Source organism: Entelurus aequoreus, linkage group LG22 (genome assembly GCF_033978785.1).
Source record: "Entelurus aequoreus isolate RoL-2023_Sb linkage group LG22, RoL_Eaeq_v1.1, whole genome shotgun sequence".
Lineage (NCBI taxonomy): Eukaryota > Metazoa > Chordata > Actinopteri > Syngnathiformes > Syngnathidae > Entelurus > Entelurus aequoreus.
The window spans coordinates 45,762,324-45,779,665 of record NC_084752.1 but is presented as its reverse complement, the minus strand read 5'-3'; the positions used below and the strand labels follow the sequence as shown (position 1 = coordinate 45,779,665).

Here is a 17,342-nt window from a genome sequence, read left to right as displayed (position 1 = left end):
AAGTCGGTTTTTTTGAATGTTTTTTACGACATTTTAGCAAAAAAAAAAAAGTTTCCGTAAAATATGTATTTTCTTACATTTACAGGTTTAATCGGGACTCCTGATGACGTTTTGAGACATCTCCTACAACTACAGCACCAGAATTGTGCTGCTGAAGCAAGTCGGTTTTTTTGAATGTTTTTTACGACATTTTAGCAAAAAAAAAAATGTTTCCGTAAAATATGTATTTTCTTACATTTACAGGTTTAATCGGGACTCCTGATGACGTTTTGAGACATCTCCTACAACTACAGCACCAGAATTGTGCTGCTGAAGCAAGTCCATTTTTTGGAATTTTTTTTAAGGGTCTCCCCTTACGACATTTTAGCAAAACTTTTTTTTTTTGTAATTTAGTGTTAAAAAGGTAATAATGTACTGTACTGTACATATTAATTTGCCACCGCCATCATCACCACCGTGCACCTACATTATGCGAGGGTGCTCTCGGTCCATTTGAACTTTTAATAGGATCCAAAGTGCACGACCTTTGACTGAACATCACACTGTGAAATTGGATTGTGGACTTTTTTTATGTTATTATCAAATCACACAGCATGTGAGAGTTAGCAGGCACACTTCCCCTTTTCCCACTGCTCTATATCTAAGGGTGACCAGATCCCAATTCAGCAGGGGCCTCGTGTTATGTTGTGCTTATTCACAAAAACCTGGCGTACGTCCTTTTTTCCATGGTAAAGATGAAAGGTATGGAGACCGAACTTGACGTTGAATTGTGCGCTGTTTCACTCCAGGTTCGTTCTTCACATACTCACATTTGCTTTGCCGACATTTCAACAATGAAAAATAGATCGCGGCGAGGACACACAATGCACTTTTTGGCTAATGCGTTTACCGTAATTTCCGGACTATAAGGCGCATTTAAAATCCTTTTTTATTTCTCAGTGCGCCTTACACAGTTGCGCCTAATGTAATGAACAAGTTTGGTTGAGCTTACCCACCTCGAGGCTATTTTATTTGGTACATGGTGTAATTATAAGTGTGAGCAGTAGATGGCAGTCAAACATAAGAGATACGTGTAGCCTGCACTATGATGGCTTTTAAGTAAACAACAGCAACATTTTAAATGTTCCGTTGAAAATATAGAACATTAGACACGGCGCTCAAAAATCTATCAAAATGTTTTAGCACGACTTTGGTCAGCTATGAAGCCGCACCGCTTGAAGGATTGTCGGCGCATTAAACATACCACTATTATTATGGTGTGTGTATAAGGTAAGACATTATCTGGCGTTTTGTTTCGCAATATTATGCAACTTTTCTTAACTTCTGGTACCTGCTGATCTGTATTTGGGATCTGCATGAGTCTTGAAAAATTGTGTGTCCGCCTTTGTAGTTAATAAGCTTCTTCTTTTTCTCTATCTTCTTGTTATGTGACATTCATCCTCCGCTGTTGCCATTTCTAATATAAAGTAGTGTCAAGTTCTCACTTATATCTGTCAGTAAACTTGCCATGAAAGCGCTAAAACATACCGGTGTAGTGAGTTTACATTATTCACCCAAGGAAGTTTAGTTATTAGAGAGTTCCGGTTGAACGGTTTTTCACGGGACACATTTCCGGTGTGGTTGTTTCCGGATGAGGAGATGCTGCTCCATTATTGATTTGATTTGATTTTGTGTAGACCGCAATATGACTCAAGTAAACAACACCAACATTGTATATGCTCCATTGAAAATATAGAACATTACACACGGCGCTCAAAAATCTATCAAAATGTTTTAGTAGGACTTTGGTCAGCTATGAAACTGCACCGCTTGATGGATTGTACTGTGCTTCAACATAGGAGTATTATTATGGTGTGTGTATAAGGTAAGACATATTTTCTGGTGTTTTGTTTCGCAATATTATGCAAAAGAAACTTTTCTTACCTTCTGGTACCTGAAAATTTGTGCAGGTCCGCCTTTGTAGTCCGTGCCGACACCGTAGTCGATAAGCTTCTTCTTTTTCTCCACCTTCTTGTTATGGGACATCCATCCTCTGCTGTTGCCATTTCTAATAAAAAGCAGTGTAAAGTTATTACTTATTTCAGTCAGTAAACTCGCCATGAAAGCCCTAAAACATACCGGTGTAGTGAGTTACCATTATTCACCCAAGGAACTTTAGTTATTAGAGTTCTGGTCGGACGGTTTTTCACGGGACACATTTCTGGTGTTGTTGTTTCTGGATGAGGAGATGCTGCTCCGTTATTGATTGAAGTAAAGTCTGAATGTCATTAAAACAGTTAGCTCCATCTTTTGACACTTCACAACAAAGATGACGGGGAGAAGACGCTGCCGAAGGTGAGCCACGTAAATAAGACCGCCCACAAAACGGCGCACCCGGAAGCGGCTGGAAGATGATGTGTAAAACATCATCTATGCAACATTTTGAGCAAAGAACCACCATTACATGTTATGTAGACCCCAAGGAAGTCTTTTACATTTAGAAAAAAATATATATATTATGACTCCTTTAATGCGCCTTATAATCCGGTGCGCCTTATATATGAAAAAAAGATCAAAAATAGACCATTCATCGGCAGTGCTCCTTATAATCCGGTGTGCCCTATGGTCCGGAAAATACGGTAATGCTTTATATCAATATTTGTGAGGATGTTTACCAATTTATCTAGGCCAGAGGTGTCAAACTCATTTTAGATCGGGGGCCACATTGAGAAAAATCTACTCCCAAGTGGGCCGGACTGGTAAAATCACGGCACGATAACTTAAAAATAAAGACAACTTCAGATTGTTTTCTTGGTTTAAAAATAGAATTTCTCAAAAATAAACAAATCATGTTGTTTTTTTACACTTACATGTTGCAGTTAATAGTGTTCTACCTTTAATTGTCGTTATTTATACTTTCTGAATAAATGACGTGATAATGTTCATCAGTCAACTCATTGGTGTTCATTTTCGACAAGATAAAAAAAAAAAATCAAAATCAAATTACAGGATGTTATTTATGTAGTTTGCTAATTTTCTTCGACTGTTGCACTAACATCATGTGTTTTATTTTTTTTGTACATACTGTATGTAGCATCATCTACAAAGATACAAAGAATTGCCATTGCCACATCTAGTGGACACATTTAAAACAGCAGTTTCTTTCATAGAAAAATTTCAGCTCATTTGTATACTTAGCAAATTCATCCGGATAGAACCTGTTCACGGGCCTGATCCCTTTCATCTCAGCGATCGTATTTGTCACGTTTCATGTGTCAGGTAAAGCGCAATGAATGACTCCGCTTCCTAGTGTAAGAGTGAGCTTTTATAAGTGTGCCATGACAGCAGACTCTCTAATCGGTGATTAAAAGAGCTGAAAAAAAATCAAGTCTTCCAGAGATGGGCACAGTCTACACTACCTGCTGTCTGAGGCGAGTGCACAGCATTCTGCGTGACCAACAACACCCTGCTCCTCACCTGCGGCCCTCAGGTAGAAGGAACAGGTCTATACGTGCCAGGACAACTTGCCAACAGCTCGTCTGTATCCTCAGGCAGTGACCCTCTCTCACATCCCACCCATGAACTGCAACGTCTAATTATCACTTCTATTGATCTGCCCTTTATACTGTACACTGCATCCGGAAAGTATTCACAGCGCTTCATTTTTTGCCACATTTTGCTATGTTACAGCCTTATTCTAAAATGGTATCAATTCATTTTCGTCCTCAAAACTCTGCGTTTCTGGGTGTTGTTGATAAATGCAACAACACCCAGAAACGCCGCTGGCTTCGCTCGGCCCGAGCTCATCTAAGATGGACTGATTGGTTGGAATCTGCGCTTTTGCATGATATACTAGTTACTACGGTAATCTTCTCAGAAAGCACGTAGTTTCAAAGTTGTATTTGTGTTGGTACTGCATCAAAAAGCGACATCAGTGTGTAAAGGATATCACCACATGGACTCAGGAACACTTCAGAAAACCACTGTCAGTAACTACAGTTGGTCGCTACATCTGTAAGTGCAAGTTAAAACTCTACAATGCAAAGCGAATGCCATTTATCAACAACACCCAGAAACGCCGCCGGCTTCGCTCGGCCCGAGCTCATCTAAGATGTACTGATGCAAACTGGAAAAGTGTTCTGTGGTCTGACAAGTCCACATTTCAAATTGTTTTTGGAAACTGTGGACGTCGTGTCCTCCGGTCCAAAGAGGAAAAGAACCATCCGGATTGTTCTAGGCGCAAAGTTGAAAACCCAGCGTCTGTAATTGTATGGAAAACTTGTTTTGTTTTGTTTTTAATGTATGTTTTTATTGTTTTGTTTTTTAATGTATTATATTCTGTTTTTATATGTTTAAATGGATCTCAAGGTCTGCAATAAAGATTGATGATATGGGGGTGTATTAGTGGGTAACTTACACGTTTGTGAAGGCACCATTAATGCTGAAAGGTACATACAGGTTTTGGAGCAAGAAAAGTTGCCATCCAAGCGACGTCTTTTTCATGGCCGCCCCTGCTTATTTCAGTAAGATATCGCCGAGCCACATTCTGCACGTGTTACAACAGCGTGGCTTCGTAGTAAAAGAGTGCGGGTACTAGACTGGCCTGCCTGTAGTACGAACTGTGCTCTGTAAATAAACTCGCCTTGCCGACCGTTTTCTGTCGTGGACAACGACAATTTCAATAAACCACAAGTTTAAAAAAAGGCATGAACATTTCCCTCTTTTGGGTATTGAAAAAATGTATGGAACGGCGCCGCTCAAGTACCGATCCATACCAGACTGTGAATTTTGTGCATCGTTCGTGGCACCCTTTGTGTTTACGCCGTGTTTCATGGGTCAGGATTGCACCACCTAACGCATTTTTGCTACATGGTTACTATGCAGTGTGTGTGTTATTCACTATGACAATGACAATAAATGCATTGAACTGAATAAAAATCATGTTAGAGTAAATGAATACTTCTCTGATTTGAGGGCGAAGGCTTGTTCATGTGTCCTGTGATGAACTGGCGGCCAGTCTAGGGTGTAGGCCGGGGGTCAGCAACCCGCGTCTCTTTAGCACCGCCCTCGTGGCTCCCTGGACCTCTTTCAGAGATGTGTGAAAATGGAAAAAGATGAAGAACATTTTTATTTGAATATATTTTCTGTAGGAGAACAAACATGACACAAACCTTCCTAATTGTTAGAAGTCCCACTGTTTATGTTAAACATGCTTCACTGATGAGAGGATTTAGCAAGCACTGTTTTGTCCTACTAATTTCAGCGATCCTTGAACTCATTGTTGTTTGTTTACATGTACAACTTTCTCCGACGCTGCCACAGAAAGACGTGTTTTATGCCACTTCTTCTTTGTCTCATTTTGTCCACCAAACGTTCTACGCTGTGCGCGAATGCACAAAAGGTGAGCTTTGTTGATGTTATTGACTTGTTGGAGTGCTAATCGGGCATATTTGGTCAGAGCATGACTGCAAGCTAATCAATGCTAACATGCTATTTAAGCTAGCTGTATGTACATATTGCATCATTATGACTCGTTTGTAGGAATATTTGAGCTCATTTAATTTCCTTTACTTATGTCCTCTGTGCATTTCATTTATATTTGCATGTCTCATGACACATTATCTGTACGTAATATTGGCTGCATTTCTGATAGTTGTTTGTGCGCCATGTTGTTCCAGACCACAGCAAACGTTACCCAGCTTGTAAAGATTGTAATAAATCCATTAGAAGAAGACAGCCTGCCTTTTCCTTGAACTTGGACACACACATTTATACCTTTGACCCTTATGAGCCAGTCATTTCCAGAAGTTATCTCATCATGTGAGAAGCCTCCATTTAAATAACATATTATTATTTGATCTTAATAGATTAAAAATGAACACCAATGAGTTGACTGATGAACATTATCACATCATTTAATCAGAAAGTATACATATCGACAAATAAAGGTAGAATACTATTAACCGCAACAAGTAAGTGTAAAAAAAAAACAACAACATTAGGATTTGTACATTTTCAGAATGTGCTTGCTCTATTTTTAACAAAGAAAAAAACAAACAATCTGAAGTTGTCTTTATTTTTAAGTTATCGTGCCTTGATTTTACCAGTCCGGCCCACTTGGGAGTAGATTTTTGTCCATGTGGCCCCCGATCTAAAATGAGTTTGACACCTCTACATTAGAACTTACGAATAATGGATTGGTAGGTTCATCGTAGCCAGCCTTGTGTATTATTCTAATGACCCTTTTTTCAAGTTGAATTATTGAGCCTGTGTTTGTTCTATAAACATTTCCCCAAAGTTCAACACAGTATGTTAGATATGGAAAAATAAAAGAATAATATAACTACAGCTGCAGCTATCGAATATTTTAGTAATCGAGTATTCTATCGAATATCCCGATCGATTAATCGAATAAATCATAATTTTGTTTAATTATACACGTTAAGATGTGCCCTCAATTATTGTGGTTGGCCTAATCGTCTTATTTCCTAAACGCCTGTTTTCATTATTGAAGGCTGACACGCACAGCTAAAAATGTGTATGTGCTAATAAAAACAGGTGCGCTCACAGCCCTATGTGCTGTGTGGTGTGACCGCATAAACAAAGTTCTTGTCTCTCGTGCGTTTTTGATGATTATCATACGGTGCCGTTTAAACATTTTCTAAACTGGAGCGTACTTAAAAGAGCGGTGTCGTGCAGTGCAAGGGGGGGATGATCTGTGACGTAAACACGCTGTGCAACACCTAAACAGTCTGTGCGAAACGTGAGCTTTGACTACTGTTTAGTGAACCAGGCAAAATGCCGTAAAAAAAAAAATGTACGACACCTCGAGGCAGCAACAATTCCTCGAATGTATTTTGTAATCGAATTACTCAAGGAATCATGTGCAGATATTTCTTATTCAGCATGTGTCTTACTTTATATAAAGAATAGCAATGGATTTGGATGTTTTTAGAATAGAATAGAATAGAAAGTACTTTATTGATCCCTCGGGGAAATTCAGCACCACAGTTCGCTCACAATAAAAATAAACACTAAGGTATTTTTTACATGTGAATAATATAAATACAGTCTATTATACAGCATTATTCACTTGTGAATAATATAAATACAGTCTATTATACACAGTGTTGGGTTAGTTACTGAAAACCAGTAACTAGTTACAGTTACTAGTTACTTTATTTCAAAAGCAACTCAGTTACTAACTCAGTTACTTACACCAAAAAGTAATGCGTTATTGTGAAAAGTAACTATTTAGTTACTTGTTTTTTTCTTCTTCTTTTTTTTAAAGCTACCATTAATGCCCTTTAAGCCTTCATTTAAGTACTGTTATTGCACTGGAGAATAATACAATCTGTTGATCAGCGCTAGGAATTTTCAAAATGGGGTCCCAGGGACCCCATCAAGTCATAAAAATGGGGTCCTACAGTAAATTTTTGGGGTCCCACGTTTGGTAAGCGTTTTGACAACAAAAAAGATAAACGTATGCATTATCCTGTTATATCTCACATTATATATTGTGTTTTGGAAAAAGGTTGTCATAAACGTTACTTAATTCATCAAAAAAAATAATAAAGAAATCAAACAAATTTGTATACATATGTAAATGTATTCAGTTATAAACATTCATTCACTTTCTTCTTTCCTTCATGGATCTAAACTTTACCGCTGCTGGTAGTTTTTTCTATGTTTTTATTGAATTGAGTTGTAGGTGTATTTATTTCAGTATAAAAGTGTAAAAAGTGTTTTGCTTGGGTCATGAAATGATGATAATGGTGTACCAGGGCATACAAACATTTTATATTTAACGCTTAAATCTCTGGAGTCTACATCAACTTCAGATCTATCCCTCATTTCAAAATGTTGTAGTTATGTTGTTTTTTTGTCTGTTTGTTTTCCGCCCTTTTTTGTCAAACAAAACTATGTTTTTAATGGCAAACACACAAAATATGCAAAATCTTCCACCAAAAATATTTTTCAAAGTGGAATATTTGATGTGAAGTAATGGGAACCTTGGATAGGTCAATAATTCATAATAACATTGATTTTGATTCAATATTATGTTTTGAGCAATGACAGTTTGAAATAAATTGATTAATGTGGACCCCGATTTAAACAAGTTGAAAAACTTATTCGGGTGTTACCATTTAGTGGTCAATTGTACGGAATATGTACTGTACTGTGCAATCTATTAATAAAAGTCTCAATCAATCAATCCACTCCCTCGCTCTCTCTGTCCCTCCCTCACGAATGCTGCACGAATTAGTTTTGTTTTCAACCCCATCTTAACCCTGAACGTACATTGAAAATATACGCAACCCTGCCGGACATTTGAGGCATTTAAGAAACTCCGCCCGGACAGCCCCGCAAAAGAAGACACATGGTCAGTCTAGAATATCTCCATGTTAAGAAACTCGGCTTCAGCTCCACCATGATGTCTTGTAAGTAAACACAGACACGCCCCCCGCCCCCCACCCCTCTTCACACCCACACACACACACACACACACACACACACACACACACACACACACACACACACACACACACACACAGCGCCTCTTCTCTTGTCCCCGTTGTGACACAGGAAGAATTAAGTTAAGTTAAAGTTAAAGTACCAATGATTGTCACACACACACCAGGTGTGGTGAAATTTGTCCTCTGCATTTGACCCATCCCCTTGGGGAGCAGTGGGCAGCAGCGGCGCCGCGCCCGGGAATCATTCAGAAGGACGACACTGCAACTCTCCAATAAAACACACTCAGATCTTCTGTTTTTAGCCGATACTACATAAGAAATGACATCAAATAACGCAGTAACGCATCATGTAGTAACGGTAACTGAGTTACTGAATATAAAAAATAAGGCGTTAGACTACTAGTTACTTTGTAACGCGTTAGTCCCAACACTGATTATACAGCATTATTCACATGTCAATAACATAAATACAGTCTATTATACAGCATCATTCACATTTGAATAATATAAATACATTTAAAGGCCTACTGAAATGAATTTTTTTTATTTAAACGGGGATAGCAGATCTATTCTATGTGTCATACTTGATCATTTCGCGATATTGCCATATTTTTGCTGAAAGGATTTAGTATAGAACAACGACGATAAAGATTGCAACTTTTGGTATCTGATAAAAAAAAGGCTTGCACCTACCGGAAGTAGCGTGACGTAGTCAGTTGAACATATACGCAAAGTTCCCTATTGTTTACAATGATGGCCGCATGAAGTGAGAGAGATTCGGACCGAGAAAGCGACAATTTCCCCATTAATTTGAGCGAGGATGAAAGATTTGTGGATGAGTAAAGTGCAAGTGAAGGACTAGTGGGGAGTTGAAGCTATTCAGATAGGGAAGATGCTGTGAGAGCCGAGGGTGACCTGATATTCAGCTGGGAATGACTACAACAGTAAATAAACACAAGACATATATATACTCTATTAGCCACAACACAACCAGGCTTATATTTAATATGCCACAAATTAATCCTGCATAAAAACACCTGCGTGTTTGTTATGCTAGCTCCTAGCTCCTCTGCTAGCTCCTAGCTCCATAGAACACGCCAATACAATTCAAACACCTGATCAACACACACAATCACTCAGCCCAAAAGACAGTTTACCTAACCCAAGGTTCATAAAGCTTATATATTTTTAAAAAGTTACGTACGTGACGCGCACATACGGTCAAGTTATCGAATGTTTAGCAGCCAAGGCTGCATACTCACGGTACCTGATATTCAGCTGGGAATGACTACAACAGTAAATAAACACAAGACATATATATACTCTATTAGCCACAACACAACCAGGCTTATATTTAATATGCCACAAATTAATCCTGCATAATAACACCTGCGTGTTTGTTATGCTAGCTCCTAGCTCCTCTGCTAGCTCCTAGCTCCATAGAACACGCCAATACAATTCAAACACCTGATCAACACACACAATCACTCAGCCCAAAAGACCGTTCACCTAACCCAAGGTTCATAAAGCTTATATATTTTTAAAAAGTTACGTACGTGACGCGCACGTACGGTACGGTACGTGTTATGCTAGCTCATAGCTCCTCTGCTAGCTCCTAGCTCCATAGAACACGCCAATACAATTCAAACACATGATCAACACACACAATCACTCAGCCCAAAAGACCGTTCACCTAACCCAAGGTTCATAAAGCTTATATATTTTAAAAAAGTTACGTACATACGCAAAAAAAAGCCAAAGCTGCATACTCACAGTAGCACGTCTGCGTCTTTGTCATCCAAATCAAAGTAATCCTGGTAAGAGTCTGTGTTGTCCCAGTTCTCTACAGGCGTCTGTGTATCCAAATCAAAAGTCCTCCTGGTTAGAGTCTCTGTTATCCGAGTTCTTCCATCTTGACTGCATCTTTCGGGAATGTAAACAAAGAAGCGCCGGCTGTGTACTGTTGTGGCTGACTACGTTCGAAAAATACGTCCATTTCGCACCGACAACTTTCTTCTTTGCTTGCTTGGCTTCCTTCTCCATAATGCAATGAACATGATTGAAACAGATTCACGAACACAGATGTCCAGAATACTGTGGAATTATGAAATGAAAACAGAGCTTTTTCGTATCGGCTTCAATGTGGAAGGCATACCCGTGTTCGCCGGGCTACGTCACGCGCATACGTCATCCGCAGAGGCGTTTCGAACCGGAAGTTTAGCGGCAAATTTAAAATGTCACTTTATAAGTTAACCCGGCCGTATTGGCATGTGTTATAATGTTAAGATTTCATCATTGATATATAAACTATCAGACTGCGTGGTCGGTAGTAGTGGGTTTCAGTAGGCCTTTAACCCTGAACGTACATTGAAAATATACGCAACCCTGCCGGACATTTGAGGCATTTAAGAAACTCCGCCCGGACAGCCCCGCAAAAGAAGACACATGGTCAGTCTAGAATATCTCCATGTTAAGAAACTCGGCTTCAGCTCCACCATGATGTCTTGTAAGTAAACACAGACACGCCCCCCCACCCCTCTCCACACCCACACACACACACACACACACACACACACACACACACACACACACACACACACACACACACACACACACACACACACACACACACACACAGCGCCTCTTCTCTTGTCCCCGTTGTGACACAGGAAGAATTAAGTTAAGTTCAAGTTAAAGTACCAATGATTGTCACACACACACACTAGGTGTGGTGAAATTTGTCCTCTGCATTTGACCCATCCCCTTGGGGAGCAGTGGGCAGCAGCGGCGCCGCGCCCGGGAATCATTCAGAAGGACGACACTGCAACTCTCCAATAAAACACACTCAGATCTTCTGTTTTTAGCCGATACTACATAAGAAATGACATCAAATAACGCAGTAACGCATCATGTAGTAACGGTAACTGAGTTACTGAATATAAAAAATAAGGCGTTAGACTACTAGTTACTTTGTAACGCGTTAGTCCCAACACTGATTATACAGCATTATTCACATGTCAATAACATAAATACAGTCTATTATACAGCATCATTCACATTTGAATAATATAAATACATTTAAGCACAGTTAAGTATTGTTTTCCCTTTAACATCACAAATGAGTTTGACATTTGAAGTTAATTGCTGACATGAATGGACTTTTCCAGCATATTATGTGTGTATGACTTTCACCTGTGTAATAGAATGACTTCATGCAACTTTTCTCGGAGGACAATTGAACACTCACCTACCGAAAATGCAAACTTCGTCGCTGCTCGGTGACCTTCGTCTAGCGGCAGAATGTCTCTCTCGTCGTGTTGATCTAAATGAGAAGGAATGAATGACATTGGAACAAATAACAGCGCTGACATGATAGGAGGCGTGTTAGCTAGCAACCTGTTGTATTCTGATGACGTGCTAGCGTCACTTCCGCTGGGACGAGACCGGAGCGGTTAAAAAACGTGACTTTCATTTATAATAATTGAATGGTGTGTGTTCAAATAACCCTCCTCGGCCTTATAATTGTTACAAGTCGCGCTGTTGACATCTTTTCTTGGGAAATGGAGTCGACTCCAGGGGGTCTTTCCGCGGGCTCTGCCATTTTGAAATATGACGTCACGACGCGACGTCATCACCACCCGGAAGTGTGGATCTTCTTCTTCTTCTTTTTTTTTTTATAGCAGGTTGGCAAGCAACCTTCTGGTGTGCATTACCGCCACCTACTGATATGGAGTGTGGACCACTTCTAGAGATCACCTTAGCACAGAGCTGGGCAAATGAACGTCCGGGGGCCACATGCGGCCCCTTAAGCTTTTCAATCTGAATAATATGAATAACATCATTAAAAGTTCAGTTAAAGTGCCAATGATTGTCACACACACACACTAGGTGTGGCGAAATTATTCTCTGCATTTGAACCATCACCCTTGATCACCCCCAGGGAGGTGAGGGGAGCAGTGAGCAGCAGCGGTGGCCGCGCCCGGGAATCATTTTGGTGATTCAACCCCCAATTCCAACCCTTGATGCTGAGTGCCAAGCAGGGAGGTAATGGCTCCCATTTTTATATAATAAAATACATGAATAAATCTTAGTCATACACTCTTATTCATACACTCTTATTCATATAATCTTATTCATATACTCTTATTCATGCATTCTTATTCATATAATCTTATTCATACACTCTTATTCATACACTCTTATTCATACACTCTTATTCATACACTCTTAGTCATATAATCTTATTCATACACTGTTATTCGTACATTCTTATTCATACACTCTTATTCATATACTCTTATTCATACACTCTTAGTCATATAATCTTATTCATACACTCTTAGTCATCCACTCTTATTCATATAATCTTATTCATACACTCTTATTCATGCATTCTTATTCATATAATCTTATTCATACACTCTTATTCGTACATTCTTATTCATACACTCTTATTCATACACTCTTATTCATACACTCTTATTCATACACTCTTATTCATATACTCTTATTCATACACTCTTATTCATATACTCTTATTCATGCATTCTTATTCATACACTGTTATTCATATAATCTTATTCATATACTCTTATTCATACACTCTTAGTCATCCACTCTTATTCATCCACTCTTATTCATACACTCTTATTCATATACTCTTATTCATCCACTCTTATTCATACACTCTTATTCATATACTCTTATTCATATACTCTTATTCATACACTGTTATTCATATACTCTTATTCATACATTCTTATTCATACACTGTTATTCATATAATCTTATTCATACACTCTTAGTCATACACTCTTAGTCATCCACTCTTATTCATACACTCCTATTCATATACTCTTATTCATACACTCTTATTCATATACTCTTATTCATACACTGTTATTCATATACTCTTATTCATACATTCTTATTCATACACTGTTATTCATATAATCTTATTCATATACTCTTATTCATATACTCTTAGTCATCCACTCTTATTCATACACTCTTATTCATACACTCTTATTCATACACTCTTAGTCATCCACTCTTATTCATACACTCTTAGTCATCCACTCTTATTCATACACTCTTATTCATACACTCTTATTCATACACTCTTATTCATACACTCTTAGTCATCCACTCTTATTCATACACTCTTAGTCATACACTCTTATTCATACACTGTTATTCATACACTCTTATTCATACACTCTTAGTCATCCACTCTTATTCATACACTCTTATTCATACACTCTTATTCATACACTCTTAGTCATCCACTCTTATTCATACACTCTTATTCATACACTCTTAGTCATCCACTCTTATTCATACACTCTTAGTCATCCACTCTTATTCATATACTCTTATTCATATACTCTTATTCATACACTGTTATTCATAAACTCTTATTCATACATTCTTATTCATACACTGTTATTCATATAATCTTATTCATATACTCTTATTCATACACTCTTAGTCATCCACTCTTATTCATACACTCTTATTCATACACTCTTATTCATACACTCTTAGTCATCCACTCTTATTCATACACTCTTATTCATATACTCTTATTCATACATTCTTATTCATACACTGTTATTCATATAATCTTATTCATACACTCTTAGTCATCCACTCTTATTCATACACTCTTATTCATATACTCTTATTCATACACTGTTATTCATATACTCTTATTCATACATTCTTATTCATACACTGTTATTCATATAATCTTATTCATACACTCTTAGTTATACACTCTTAGTCATCCACTCTTATTCATATACTCTTATTCATACATTCTTATTCATACACTCTTAGTCATACACTCTTAATCATCCACTCTTATTCATACACTCTTATTCATATACTCTTATTCATACACTGTTATTCATATACTCTTATTCATACATTCTTTTTCATACACTGTTATTCATATACTCTTATTCATACACTCTTAGTCATCCACTCTTATTCATACACTCTTATTCATATACTCTTATTCATACACTGTTATTCATATACTCTTATTCATACATTCTTATTCATACACTGTTATTCATATAATCTTATTCATACACTCTTAGTCATCCACTCTTATTCATCCACTCTTATTCATATACTCTTATTCATATACTCTTATTCATACACTCTTAGTCATCCACTCTTATTCATCCACTCTTATTCATATACTCTTATTCATACATTCTTATTCATACACTGTTATTCATATAATCTTATTCATACACTCTTATTCATACACTCTTAGTCATCCACTCTTATTCATACACTCTTATTCATATACTCTTATTCATATACTCTTATTCATACATTCTTATTCATACACTGTTATTCATATAATCTTATTCATATACTCTTATTCATACACTCTTATTCATATACTCTTAGTCATCCACTCTTATTCATACACTCTTATTCATATACTCTTATTCATATACTCTTAGTCATACACTGTTATTCATATACTCTTATTCATACATTCTTATTCATACACTGTTATTCATATAATCTTATTCATATACTCTTATTCATACACTCTTATTCATATACTCTTAGTCATCCACTCTTATTCATACACTCTTAGTCATCCACTCTTATTCATACACTCTTATTCATATACTCTTATTCATATACTCTTATTCATACACTCTTAGTCATCCACTCTTATTCATACACTCTTATTCATACACTCTTAGTCATCCACTCTTATTCATACACTCTTATTCATATACTCTTATTCATACACTCTTATTCATACACTGTTATTCATATACTCTTATTCATATACTCTTATTCATACACTCTTATTCATACAGTCTTAGTCATACACTCTTAGTCATCCACTCTTATTCATCCACTCTTATTCATATACTCTTATTCATACACTCTTATTCATACAGTCTTAGTCATACACTCTTAGTCATCCACTCTTATTCATCCACTCTTATTCATATACTCTTATTCATACACTCTTATTCATACACTGTTATTCATATACTCTTATTCATATACTCTTATTCATACACTCTTATTCATACAGTCTTAGTCATACACTCTTAGTCATCCACTCTTATTCATCCACTCTTATTCATACACTGTTATTCATATACTCTTATTTGTCAAGACTTGGTCTTTGGCGTGGTTTGCTCTCCCGTGGTGCAAAAGAATTGGAACGGACGTGGCGTGCAGGTAAAGACATAGTTTAATTATTACTATAAACTCAAACAAAAGGTACAAACAAAAGGCGCTCACAGCGGAGGTAAAAAACTTGACTAGAAAAACAAAGGGCGCGCACAATGGCGGAGAACTATGAACATTAAACAAACAAAAACTTACGTGACAAGAGATGAAACAAGAACTAACGTGACAAGGAACTGTGGACATGGCATGAATGGGTGCTGTCGCCAGGACGAACAACAGAAACAGAAAAGCCTATATAGTGACATGAAAAGTGAAAACAGGTGCGTGACTAACTGTGAACAGGTGCATGACATGACTGTGAAAACGTGAGACAGGTGTGTGTGAGTCCAAACGTGGAACAGGTGAAACTAATGGTTGCTATGGTGACAAACAAAACCAGGAAGTGAAACCAGGAACTAAGGAATTGTCCAAAAAACAAAACAGCACATGGCCAAACAAAAACATGAACACAGACATGACAGAACCCCCCCCTTACGGACAGATCCCAGATGTCCAAAAACAAAAAACAGGATCAAGAGTCATGGGAGGGGGGGAGGGGGACATGGCGGTGGATCGCCAGACCAGGTGTCCCCGAATCCACCGGGGCAGAGTCAGGTGGCGGCGGCGGGTAGACCGCCGCTGAACCTGACGAGGTGGGCGACCTGGGAATGGCCACATTCGTGGCAGACGAGGAGGTCGGCGCACCTGGCGTGGCGGACGCCCATGGAAAGGCCACATCCTTGGCCGACGAGGAGGTGGGCGCGTTGTCGTGGCAGGCGGCGAAGCTTGGCGTGGTGCGTCAGGCGGCGAAGCTTGGCGTGGTGCGTCAGGCGGCGAAGCTTGGCGTGGCGGGTCTTGACGAGGGTCTTGGTCTTGGCATGGGTCTTGGTCTTGGTCTTGGCGAGGGTCTGGGTCTTGGTCTTGGACTTGGTCTTGGCGTGGTTGGTCTTGGTCTTGGACTTGGCGTGGTTGGTCTTGGTCTTGGACTCGGCGTGGTTGGTCTTGGTCTTGGACTCGGCGTGGTTGGTCTTGGTCTTGGCGTAGTTGGTCTTGGACTTGGTCTTGGTGTAGCTGTGCTTGGACTTGGTCTTGGTTTGGGTCACTTGGCGGGTCTTGGTCTTGGTCACTTGGCGGGTCTTGGTCTTGGTCACTTGGCGGGTCTTGGTCTTGGTCACTTGGCGGGTCTTGGTCTTGGTCACTTGGCGGGTCTTGGTCTTGGTCACTTGGCGGGTCTTGGTCTTGGCTTTGGTCTTGGCGTGGGACAGCCACGGGCGGCACTTGGCGGCGTGGGGCAGCCACGGGCGGCACTTGGCGGCGTGGGGCAGCCACGGGCGGCACTTGGCGGCGTGGGGCAGCCACGGGCGGCACTTGGCGGCGTGGGGCTGCGACTGGCGGCACTTGGCGGCGTGGGGCAGCCACGGGCGGCACTTGGCGGCGTGGGGCAGCCACGGGCGGCACTTGGCGGCGTGGGGCAGCCACGGGCGGCACTTGGCGGCGTGGGGCAGCCACGGGCGGCACTTGGCGGCGTGGGGCAGCCACGGGCGGCACTTGGCGGCGTGGGGCAGCCACGGGCGGCACTTGGCGGCGTGGGGCAGCCACGGGCGGCACTTGGCGGCGTGGGGCAGCCACGGGCGGCACTTGGCGGCGTGGGGCTGCGACTGGCGG

The 17,342-nt window shown here is 39.6% G+C and overlaps 1 protein-coding gene and 1 long non-coding RNA gene across 4 annotated transcripts in view; one reads left to right on the top strand and one right to left on the bottom strand.

Moving 5' to 3' along the window:
- Positions 1–17,342, top strand: part of LOC133639840 (serine/threonine-protein kinase/endoribonuclease IRE1-like) — a 344,495-nt gene that overhangs the window by 221,774 nt on the left and 105,379 nt on the right. The window lies entirely within an intron of this gene.
- LOC133639523 (uncharacterized) lies at positions 1,363–12,115 on the bottom strand. Of its 2 annotated transcripts, none has more exons than XR_009823805.1 (4): positions 11,853–12,115; positions 11,704–11,778; positions 4,940–5,064; positions 1,363–2,215 (listed from the first exon to the last, which is right to left on the bottom strand). It is a non-coding gene; the product is annotated as an uncharacterized LOC133639523 (long non-coding RNA). The 2 variants fall into 2 exon arrangements; XR_009823806.1 differs by having other exon boundaries at positions 11,708–11,778.